The sequence below is a fragment of the Eptesicus fuscus genome, chromosome 8, assembly GCF_027574615.1.
Source record: "Eptesicus fuscus isolate TK198812 chromosome 8, DD_ASM_mEF_20220401, whole genome shotgun sequence".
Lineage (NCBI taxonomy): Eukaryota > Metazoa > Chordata > Mammalia > Chiroptera > Vespertilionidae > Eptesicus > Eptesicus fuscus.
In genome coordinates this window covers 61875330-61887598 of record NC_072480.1, presented here as the reverse complement: position 1 = coordinate 61887598, position 12269 = coordinate 61875330, and the positions used below count along the sequence as shown (strand labels likewise).

General features: G+C 37.9%; 1 protein-coding gene and 1 pseudogene across 1 annotated transcript in view; both read right to left on the bottom strand.

Annotated features, from left to right (window-relative positions):
• Window positions 1–12269, bottom strand: part of HS6ST3 (heparan sulfate 6-O-sulfotransferase 3) — a 702271-nt gene that overhangs the window by 356899 nt on the left and 333103 nt on the right. The window lies entirely within an intron of this gene.
• Window positions 7272–12269, bottom strand: part of LOC129150075 (nuclear prelamin A recognition factor-like) — a 77128-nt pseudogene continuing 72130 nt past the window's right edge.

Genomic DNA, 12269 nt, shown 5'->3' with positions numbered 1-12269 from the left:
AGAATAATGATGCTTTATAGGAAACATACACCAGTAATATGAATAGGAACCGTCCCCGTGGTAGTTTTGAATCCAGTTTTGATGAAGTGTAAAATTGGGATAACAGGTTTAGCATATTTAATGGACATGAATAATTTGGGTTATTGCATCCAAGACATGATTGCATGTTTGGAAAGGAAGTTTGAAACCCCACAGGTTGTGTTATTACACAGTCACCTAGAGTGCTGCAGTAGTCTCATAATTGGTCTCTCTAATTTCATGTTATTCCCCACCTATAGTCTATTTTGAATACAGCAGCCAGTAAAACCTAAGTTATTAGTTACTCTCCTGAAGTGTACCATCACAGAAAGAATCCTATATAAAAAAGATGTAATATGCAAATGGTCATTACATCATGAAGCATAACGACCGACCATGTAACGACTGGATCACAGATCAGCAGGAGGGTGGGGCAGCGAGCTACAAGTGGGCAGCAGAGAGCTACAGAAGGGGACAGGGCAGCAAGCTATGAGGGGGGAAAGGGAGGTGGGGGATCTAGAGGAAGGCGGGGCACGGGTGAAGAAGTACTGGAGGGAGGCAGTGAGCTACTGGCGAACTACTGGCACACGGATTCGTGCGCAGGGCTACTAGTCTATATTTATAAAAGCCTAAGCAACCATTACAATGGAATGACCGCAATGACCGGTTACTATGATATGCACTGAGCAGGCAGGCAGGCTAGCAGTTAGGGGTGAGCAGGCAGGCAGGCAGGCAGGCAGGTGAGCTGTTAGAAAGAGGGATGTCTGACTGCCAGATGTCTGACTGCAGGGATTGGGCCTAAACTGGCAGTCAGACATCCCTGAGGGGTCCTGAATTGCAAGAGGGTGCAGGCTGGGCTGAGGGACCCCACTCCTCAGTGCATGAATTTCATGCACCAGGCCTTTAGTAAAATATAAAAGGCTTACCAGTGCCAACAAGGTCCAGGTCCCTTTCTGTTCTAGCCACACTGGCCTTATTGTCAGCCCTCAGACCTGCCACAGGGACTCCTGCTTTGCACCTGCTGTCCCTTCTGCCTGAAATGTTACTTCCAAAGAATTTCAAATGGCCGTTACTCTCACTTTATCCAGTGCTCAAATGTTACCTCCTCAGAGACCTTGCCTGTCCACCCAACACAGTCACTCTCACGTCACCTCAGCATACTCTCCAGGCAATTGACCCATTTTATTTATCACTTTTCATTACCTGAGAGCATGTACCATTTGTTTGTTGTTTGTTTGTGTCCTGTCTTCCCAGTAGAAAATAAATTCATTTAGAAACACATTTATTTTGGGAGGTGGGGTAGGGAAGGACCCAGGACAGTGTTAGGTATATAATAGACATTCTCTAAAATTTTTTGTAATAAATTAATTAATGAATCTGAAAAACTGAGGGGAAGTTTATGAATGAATAGCCCATTCTGGCTTACAGTGAAATACCAGAATTAGAATAAAGAAGAGACTTTCATCTGAAAAACAGTTTGCAAATTCATAAATTCTATTTGAATAACCACTTTTCACTAATCCCATAAAACATTGGGGAAAATAAGTGGGTTCCTGAAAAATAATAAAGGGAGACTTTTAGTATTTTTTTCTATTACCCATGGAGAATTTTTGTTTTAATTCCACATATATGTCATTTTACTGTTAAATATGTATGCTTCTTTTAATGTCCACATTAGAGGTATATTACTTACAATGTTATGATAACATTACATAAGCTAGGTTGTAATGCTAGATGCTTAAGAAAGCAGGTAAAAAAGATAAAACATGCTTTAAAAGTAAAAGATAAATGGGAGTATTTATTTTTATTATTACTTCTTTCTAGTTTGTTTTGAATCCCTCTTATCATATGCTTCACTAGCTTGAGTTTAATTCTGAGTATATGCACGCCTCATTTAGAGGACAGGAATAAGGGATGGTGTGTGCATGCCTAGATAGGTGCTTTAAGAGAATTACTGCTAATGCAAGTCACATGACATGAAGTCTCCATGGAGATGCATCACAGTGGCAGTTGTTCCTTCTTCCTCCTCAACATCTCCTGAAATCACTTTCCTCCATGGTTTTTTCCAGACACCAATCTTAACTGTCAAACATCCTGCCCAATCTGCAGTGATGTGTGTCTGCCCCTTAAAATGCAAGGGACTTAGACCAACCTCTAATTTCCCAATATTATCTTCTATTTTCAAGAACATCATTTAGAGGACACTTAGGTCACTATAAAACCCACATTAAAACATCCAAAAAGATACTCTTGCTTTGCAAAAAAAGTTCACCAGAGTATAAGACACGTGACAAAGAAAAAGAACACTGCTGACCAAACTCTGTGTTACAGAACTGACTCAACTCAGAATAGCACAGTAGGCTCATTGGCTGAGAGAGTTTACAGTATGATGTGCTAAGGCTGTCTGGCCAGGAGTATGTAGTAGTCTGCCACAGCTCTCTCTGGCTGAGAGTGCATGGAAAGAGCATATATTACCAGTGTGCTGTAATTTTGTTTTAATTACAAAAATACTTCAAAGATAAACAGTGCTAAAATGAATCAGTGTTATGCAGGGAAGCATGAAACGTGCAATATATTCAGAAAGAGGTGATAATTATTTCACAAATGAGGAAACAAATTATGTAAAGTTTTGAAAAACTGAATTGTGGAGAAAATGAACTAAGGCACAAACACAGGCATCCATATAATAAACATTTACTTATGTATGTGCAAGAGAGGGATATTTAATCAATACCTGAATTTATAAACTCAACGTGTAAAAATGAGAAGACATTGTTTTTTACCTTGAAGAGCTTGCCATCTAGCATGAAAAACAGATGTGCAAACAAACAATATATTGACTGTTTTATTAGAACTGTCTGCAAAATACTATGGGAACTAGGAGGTAGAAGACATCCAATTCTTCTGGATGAGTCAAGAACACCTTTAGTAAAGATTACCAAGAACAGAACCTAAGAGGATGAGTGTGAGCAATTAGGTAAATTGGACACAGAGGGCTTTCCAGGCTGAAGGAATAGCATGTGCCAAGGTAAGACGCAAAATGGTACATTCAGGTGACTGCATGTCACTAAGTATAACAGAGGTCAGATAATAAGAAGGCTTTATGTACCATGCTAAGTAAGAGCTTGGTCTTCATCTTGAGTAAAACGGAAAGATATTGAAATATTTTAAATAAAGAAGTGCTATGATCATATTTTCAATCCAACAGTAGCAGAGTGTATTGGATTGTAAAATATAAAAGGCTTACCAGTGCTGCCTTCTTCCCTTCCCTGGGAATCTGGGACAGACAATACCCTAAAGTTCTCTACAGAGGAGAGAGGAAGTCATGAAAGAATGGATAAGTTTGTACTTTACAAATTTCTCTTCTCTTTTATCTGTGGTAATAAAGCAATCCTAATTTTATAGCTAACCTAGGCAAAGGGTGTTTTTGAGCAACAATCCAAAAAACAGGGCTTTAATAATTCAATGGTAATTAATATTAACACCTGTTATTAGCTTTCTTATGTAACTCTGATTTCCACCCATAAGTAACCTCCAGCAGAATCTAGTATTGGTCAGGAACTCTCAATAAAACATCACAAAGAATAAATTATATGTGAGTACATTGTCTTAAAGTGGGAGAATGACAAAGGTTCAATTTCCTGAAAGGAGGTGAAAACTGTAGTTCGTAACACATTCCCATTCACTTACTGTGTAAACCTCAACAAGTGCTTCACACTCTCAATTTCACTCCCTTCAGGCAAAGTGGGAATAACTACACTACTCTCTCACTATGCAGAACTGTTTCCCAAACCAAATGAAAAACATCTTATCAGTAAAAAGTAAAAAGTATCCATCTGTATGGCATTACTGGTCTAGGTTATGAAGATCTGCTCAACATACCAGTGCACATAATATTAGATGGAGTAAAAAGTGCAAACCTGTCATGAGACTGTCATAATTCCAATACTAGTGCATATTTAATCATCAATTATAAGCTATTTTTTAAATATTTAAAATGTGAATTTGTTCATTTAATGGCAGCTCTTCCCCCAGATATTCATCAACTAGCAAAATAAATAAAAATTTGAAAAAAAATCCCTTGTCCTCTAGAGTCCAACTAAGTGTAATATTACAGTCAAGAATCTGATAAAAAGAAAAAAAGCAGGATGGCATAAAGGATGGGGGAAAAGGAAGAGGAAAATGTACAAAGATCCCCAGAAAAATAGACATAATACAGGACTCTTCCGAACACAAAAACTTGACTCTCCCCCCCACCCCCCGCCCTTAAAGATGTACCATAAATCCAAGTACTCATCAGGTACTTCCCTGGACTCTTCCCCCAGCCCAGCCAAAATGAAGTTGGTGAGAGTACAAAGTTGCAGGACAGGTAAAGGCCAGCTGTATGTTGTTTGCTGCTGTTGGCTGGAGAGCTTGAGGAAAACCGCCAGCAGAAGGGGAGTGGAGAGGTAGTCTGCAGACAACTTGTGACTGTAAGGTCGTGCCTCAGAGTGAAATATAAGATTGTCCTGAATGATGTAGTAAACCCTTCTGTTATGGGGTTGCATCTTATCCTCCAGAAGCTATGTTGAAGTCCTCCCCCCTGGTACCTGTGAATGTGACCTTATTGGAAATACTGGAGAGTCTCTACAGGTGTAATAAAGGTAAGATGAGACCATTGGAGTGGGCCCTAATTCAACATGACTGGTGTCATTAGAAGAGGTAAATTCCATGTGGACACAGAGACACATGAGGCAAAGAGAAAGGGACTGCCAAGGATTGTTGACAAACACCAGAAGCTGAAAGAGGGGAGGAAAGATTCTCCACTAAGGGTTTAGAGGAAACATGGCCCTGCTGCCATATTGATGGGACATCTAGATTCCAGACTTGTGAGACAATAAACTTCTGTTTTTTAAGCCACCTAGTTTGTGGTACTTTCATAGGGCAGCCCTAGAAAACTAAAATACCCTCTTATGCAAATCCATCTATCTACCTTTCTCTCTCGTTATCTATCTATTATCATCAAAATACCATACCAAGTAGAGCTGGTGCTTTTGTAAGTACTATACCACAGAATCCAACCAATCTCTGCCCAGGCCAAATCAAATTCAAACTGGTCAAACTGCTCTCTTTTTTAATAGGCTGTTCCGTTTTCTCCCTATGCATTTACGTAGCTTCAGTATTAAGGTTTCCTCTTGCTACAGACACTAGAAGGATGGTTTCGCATCAAAATAAAAAAGGAACTCATAATTAATCATTTCCATTTGTTGACTAATTATATTTTAACTAGAAAGCATTCACACTAAATTGCTACAACTGAATATTGTTATGATCTTTTTCTTGCCTCTGTAATTATAGAATGAAAGGCTTTTCTCCTCAATAAAGGAATTTCAGGCATCTGCCTATTCAACTGACACTTGAAGAAGTCTGACTTAAAAATCTGTAAAAGACCTTAAGACAGTTAATCAATCAAGAAGACATTTATGGGGGACCTCCATGTCCTGATGCTGAGCTGTATGCTTCCAAAGATGCAGACATGCGTCAGGTCTCTGCCGCCTTGAAAGGACTGCCAATCAGCTGGGAAGGGCTTGGTATTCAAAAGGCTGGGGCCAGCAAGTTTCTAAATTCCACAGCAGAAAAACAGGAACCGGACGCAAAAAAACAGAAAGGGAGGCCCCGTTGCCACCTGGTAGAGTTCAGACAGCTTGTGATTTCGTGTTTACCCACACTGCTGCTTCTTGCATATCTCTTCCAGCTATTTTTTCTCCAGCTCATTATTCAGAACCCCTGGGACAAGGTCAGGACATGCAGGTGGGCTGATGGAAGCACTGAACCCTTTGCATCTCTTATGGTGCCTACTGGGATATAGGCAGAGAGAGCAGGTTTGGACTGCTGAGCCCAGAACTCAGGGGGACAGGGTTTATCTTTTCTCCCTGCTCTAAACCCAAAACTGCATTCCCAGTTCGGTATTACAACTCATCCAGAGCTAATTGACAGCTCAGAACTCACTGATAAGGACAGAAGACCCAATTTAACATCTATCTATCTATCTATCTATCTATCTATCTATCTATCGTCAATTCTCATTATTTACAGCTTCTGTATGTGCAAAATCAACCACTCCCTAAAATTTATTTGTAACGCCAAAATCAATACCCATGATGCTTTTGCGATCATTCACACCACATGCTCAGAGTGGCAAACCCCACAGGCTTGTCCCAGGCTGAGGTTGAACAAGGCAGCACTCTGCTTTCTTCTTTCAACTCTCATACAGCAAATAAGTGCCTTTTTAGTGCTCTATTTAGTGCCGTGTCTTTTTTACATTTTTGTGCTCTTTGTTGGTAATTTTGCTGCTGACAATGGCCCCCAAGTGTAGAGCTGAAGTGCTCTCTGGTTCCCCTAAGCACAAGAAGGCTGTGCTGTGCCTCACAGAGAAAATACGTGTTAGATAAACTTCCTTGCAGGCATGAGTTATAGTGTTTTGCGTGAGGTCAGTGTCAATGAATCAGCAATAGATATTAAATAAGGTGTCTTTAAACCAAAACAAACATAAAACCAGGTTGTGTATTGATCGGTTGATGAACATGCTGTGACCAGAGGCTTGCAGGAATCTGAACCTGCATTTCCCCTAGGAGCAATTAGTACTCACCAATTCAGTGTTTGCAGCAACTTTATAGAACACAGTTATCACAAACAACAAGAATAGATTCTCTCTTGTTCTTTCTACATATACATGTGGGTATGTGTGTGTGTGTGTGTGTGTGTGCGCGCGCGCGTGTGTGTGCATGTGTGTATTATGTATACACAAAGTTGAATATATGTGAAAATGACTACATGAATACATATATAAATACACATGTGTATATATTTATATTGTTATACATATGCTATATTACATTATGTTACATATTTTTCGCTTTGCTGGGCCCTGAATAAGTGGAAGCCAACAAAACAAATATGGCTCCAGCTCTCATGGGCCTTGAAGTCTAGTAAAGGAGTAAAATATTCATCAGCGAGCTCTTTGGGGCTGCTAAATCAAAAGCCACAGTCTCTAATCAGCTTCATCAGTGGTAACACTTAATGTGTTTATCTTCACTGTTTGATTCCTCTCTCTCTCTCTCTTCCTCAACTGGCTCTGAAATAGGGCAAGGAAGAAAAGTGTTGTAGGGGAATGTAAGCTCAGTGGAGCAGGAACCTTTGCTTATTTCACTCTGAACCTCCAGCTTCTAACACAGGTACCTCGCACATAGTGAACACTCGATAAATGAATAAATTTACTGGTCCACTAAACACACCAGCAGTTGGTACCTGTAAGAAAAGGGAGCAGAAGAAAAGTGCAAAATAAAACTTTAAAACAGATACACTTATAATTGTTCTAATTCCTGTCCCCTTGCTAAGCATTTTTGAATGTGTGCTGGTAGCCAAAAGTTACCCCATGCCTCTGGTGATGAGCAAGCAGGTAGGCCCTCTAAGAGTGGAAATTTGTAAATGAGCTATCCCTCCAAAACACTTAGCTAGTTGACTTTTCTTTGTGCCTACCAAATTCCTTTATGTTCTCCAATCAATCAGTGTATTCAGTTTTTAGTTCTCAATCAATTTGGCCTGCATAACCAGCAATAAAAATACTTTAAGCACTTCACTTGAAATGATCAATATCATAAATAAAAAAATCATCATAAGATATTTTTGTTGTTTTTTAAATTCATAACCCTATACTTATTAAATGCAATATTTATATCAACCCAGCTATTAATCTCAATATAAGGCTAAAGAAGGTATTCCCCATCCAACTATGCAAATGGTTAAAAAATTTAAAGAGAAAAATAATTTTTCAATTGACTGCAAATATATTTTAATGCACGCATCCCAAGGTATTGGCAACACCAACTGGATGAGAAGAGGCAATTTGGCCAGGTGCCATTTTGCCACTAACTGAAAAAGCTAAGGACTGCTCTGCAAATCTCCTAAATAAAAAAGCAATCTAGTTTCTGGCAAGGAGATCAGCAATGGCCATTTCATATAAATGAATCTGTCATGATTTCATTTGCGCACAAGCTCGATCATCCAAAATAACAGAAACAGCAGGCTGTGGCGTGGCTTTTCTTTATCTGTTTTTGATAGACTGCTTCTCCCTTTTCTGCCCCAAATGATGTCTGCCATTGACGAAAAACTGTACTGTGAAATTGCAAGAAAATTATTCTCAATTTTAATAGCCAACTAACTTACCAGAGAGAAATTGTACCTTTTATTTTGTTAGTGCTTTACAGATTCCTAACACAAGATCTTCCCTTTATATGTCTTCATCAAAATAAGATAAGTGGAGTATGACAGGCTGTAAAGCACATTCTTTGCTTATTGGTATGCCCACCTGTTCCAGATCATTTGCAGGGCTGCCAGTAACAGAAGGAAGTGGCATAAATGAAACGTCTTTTTTTTTTTTTTTTTTCAGTAAGATTCTCTTGCAAGATCCACAGAGAACATCAACCATTATTTTCTAAAGCCAATCAAGGGTCTTCTGTGCCAATATGCACATCTCGACAGCTCTGCAAGCTGGTCTTATTTCCCCCAACTCCAGCTATTCCAGTCACGTGGTGCCTAAGCTGCTTCATTAGGCAGATTCAGCAAAGACAGAGTTTGGAAATGGTGTGCCCTTCATTCCAAACAAAAGCAGAGCGCTTTATTTTTCCTTTCAATGCTAAGGCAATGAAATTGCTTAGCAAGAGGAGAGTGGAAGTGCATCCCTGGGCTGGAGAGGCTTCAGGGTTGTATTATAATGTGTCCTTTTCATCAACAGGACTTGGGGTCTCACCGTAGATTCCTGAGATTTCCTGGGAAAAGAGTAAGATGACTCTTCCTCCCTCCCCCCTCATCGGCTCCCACCCCATCTGTACTGAATATCATGTTCCCAGACAACTTCCCTCAGGAACTGTAATATTCTGATTAATGATACACTGTGAGAAGATTCAAAATGGTTGAGCAGGTCATCCCATTCCCTAAAGAACCATTATTGCAAGACAGCAATATCCTAGCCAGAATTTTTCAGTTATGTGTAATATATCCTATTTTTAAGTCTACATTTTTGAGTAGTTAATTATTATAACTATGGAGGCTAAGTTTTTTTTTAAAAAAACAACACATATCAAATATGCTGACTGGAAAAATGTTTCTGCTTTTGTTTTGTTTTTAAAGGGACAAAGAGTTTAATGTCTCACTCAAATATCATAGCATTCTAAGAAAGGCTCCATCACTTCTTGTAAAATACACCATGTTTTAAACACCTAAGAGTCACTTTTGTGTAAAATGAAAATGAGCCCATATTTATTCAGCAAGGAGAAGCGCTATGTGGAGAAAGAGTACTAGAACATGCATCAAGGAATTTGAATTGTTGAAATCCCAAGACTAGCTAAAATTTAGGTTTAATAAACATACCTCTTTGGACCCTGTATTTTGCATACACAAAATATAAGCTCAGATTAAATGATGTTAAAATCCTTTCAAAGTCTAAAGTTCCATTATTCTAATCAGCTAAGGATCAATCTGAGTAAAAATAATTTCTTAATTATTTTTATTTAAGACTTAGTAAACCACAATGAAATATACAGTACTTTCCCTCTGCAGGAGTGATCTATGTAAAACTTTATTTTATTTTTATTAAAGTACAGTTGACATAGAATATTATATTAGTTTCAGGTGTTCAACATTGTGATTCAACACTTAAATATCTTACAAAATATCACCACGATAAGTCTAGTACCCATCTGTCACCATACACAGTTATTATGCTATTATTGACTATCTTCCTATGCTGTACTTTACATCCCTGTGACTTATTATTTTTATAACTGGGAGTTTATATCTCTTGATCCCCTTTACCCATCTTCCCAACCCCCTCCACTCTGGCAACCATAAGTTTGTTCTCTGTATCTATGAGTCTGTTTATACTTTATGTTGCTTGTTCATTTTGTTTTTAAAAATTCCACATATATGTGAAATCATATGATATTTATCTTTCTTTGTATGACTATTTCACTTAGCATAATACCACTAGTCCATCCACATTGTCACAAATGGCAAGATTTCATTTTTTATGGCTAAGTAATAGTCCATTGTATATGTATATAGGATATCACATCTTCTTTATCCATTCATCTATCAATGGACACCTAAACTGCTTTCATATCTTGGCTATAGTAAATAATGCTGCAATGAAAATATATCTTTTCCAATTATTGCTTTTGTAAGATAAACACCCAAAGAGGAACTGCTGAATCATATAGTAGTTCTATTTTTAATTTTTTGAGGACCCTACATATTGTTATCCATAGTGGTGACACCAATTTATTAGTACACTCCCACCAACAGTGCACATTGGTTCCCTCTTCTCTATATGCTCACCAACACTTATTCTTTGTTGTCTTTTTGATAATAGACATTCTGAACAGTGTATGGTGATATCTCATTGTGGTTTTGATTTGTATTTTCCTGATGATTAGTAATATTGAGCATCTTTTCATGTATCTGTTTGCCATCTGTATTTCTTTTATGAAGAAATATCTATTCAGGTCCTTTGCCTTTTTTTAATCTTATTTTTTTATGTTGAGCTGTATGAGTTTATTATATATTTTAGATATTAACTACATATTGGATATATCATTTGCAAATATTTTCTCCCATTCAGTATGCTCCCTTTTTGTTTTGTTGATGGTTTCCTTCTCTGTGCAAAAATATTTTAATATGATGTAGTCTCATTTACTAGTATTTTTTCTTTTATTGCCCTTGCCCGAGGAGACATATCCAAAAAGATACTGCTAAGACCAATGTCAAAGAGTTTACTGCTCATGTTTTCTCCTAGGAGTCTTGTGATTTCAGGTCTTACATTTAAGTCTTTTATCCGCTTTGAGTTTATTTTTTTGTAACGTGTAAGAAAGTGGTCCCATTTCTTTCCTTCCTTTTTCTTTCTTTCCTTTTTTTTTTTGCATGTGTCTGTCCAGTTTTCCTGGCACCGCTTATTAAAGACACTGTTTTCCCCCCAGTGTATATCCTTGCCTCCTTTGTGGTAGATTAATTGACCATATAATAATGGATTTATTTATGGACTCTCTATTCTTTTTCACTGAAGTGTGTGTCTATTTTTGTGCCAGTAGCATACTGTTTTGTTTATTATAGCTTTATAGTGTAGTTTGAAATTAGGGAGCATTATTCCTCCAACTTTGTTTTTCTTTATCAAGATTGCTTTGGTTATTTGGGGTCTTTTGTGGTTTCATATAAATTTTAAGATTATTGGTTTTAATTCTATGAAAAATATGATTGGAATTTTAAAAGAGATTGCACTGAATTTGTACATTGCTTTGAGTAGTATAGGCATCTTGACAATATTAATTCCTCCAATTCATGAGCACAGTATACCCATCCATTTATTTGTGTCCTCTTCAATGTATTACATTTTCTGAGTACAGATCTTTTACCTCCTTGGTTAAATTTACCTCTAGGAATTCTACCCTTTTAGATGCAATGATAAATGGGATTGTTTTCTTAATTTATTTTTCTAGTAATTAATTATTAGAGTATACAAGCACAATTATTAACTTGCATACTAATTTAGTATCCTGCAACTTTACCAAATTTGTTTATTAGTTCTAACAAGTTTTTTGGTGGAATCATTAGGGTTTTCTCTATATAGTATCCTATCACCTACAAACAATGACAGTTGTACTTCTTCCTTTCTAATTTAGATGCATTTTATTCCTTTTTCATGTCTGGTTGCTGTGGTTAGGACTTCCAATGCTATATAGAATAAAAGTGGTGAGAGTGGGCATCCTTCCTTGTTTCTGATCTTAGAGAAAAAGTTTTCAGCTTTCAACCATTGAGAATGATGTTTATCATATACTAGAGGCCCGGCACACGAAATTCGTGCACAGGTAGGGTCCCTAGGCCTGGCTGGCGATCAGAGCTGATCTGTGGGGTAACTGGCAGGGTAATCGAGGGACCCTCGCTGGTACCCACCTTGGCTGGCCTGGGGCCTGTGGGCTGGGGGAAGCTCCTGCATTAAGTGTCTGCCCCATGGTGGTCAGTGTGCATCATAGCGACCAGTCATTCCGCATAACTACCTGTGCACGAATTTTGTGTGCCGGGCCTCTAGTATATGATAAACATCATTCTCAATTGATTTGCATATTAGGCTTTTATTATGTAGGATGGCCTTTGTTATATAAAGGCATGTTCCTTCTATCCGCACTTTGTTCAGAGTTTTTATCATAAATAGATGCTGAATT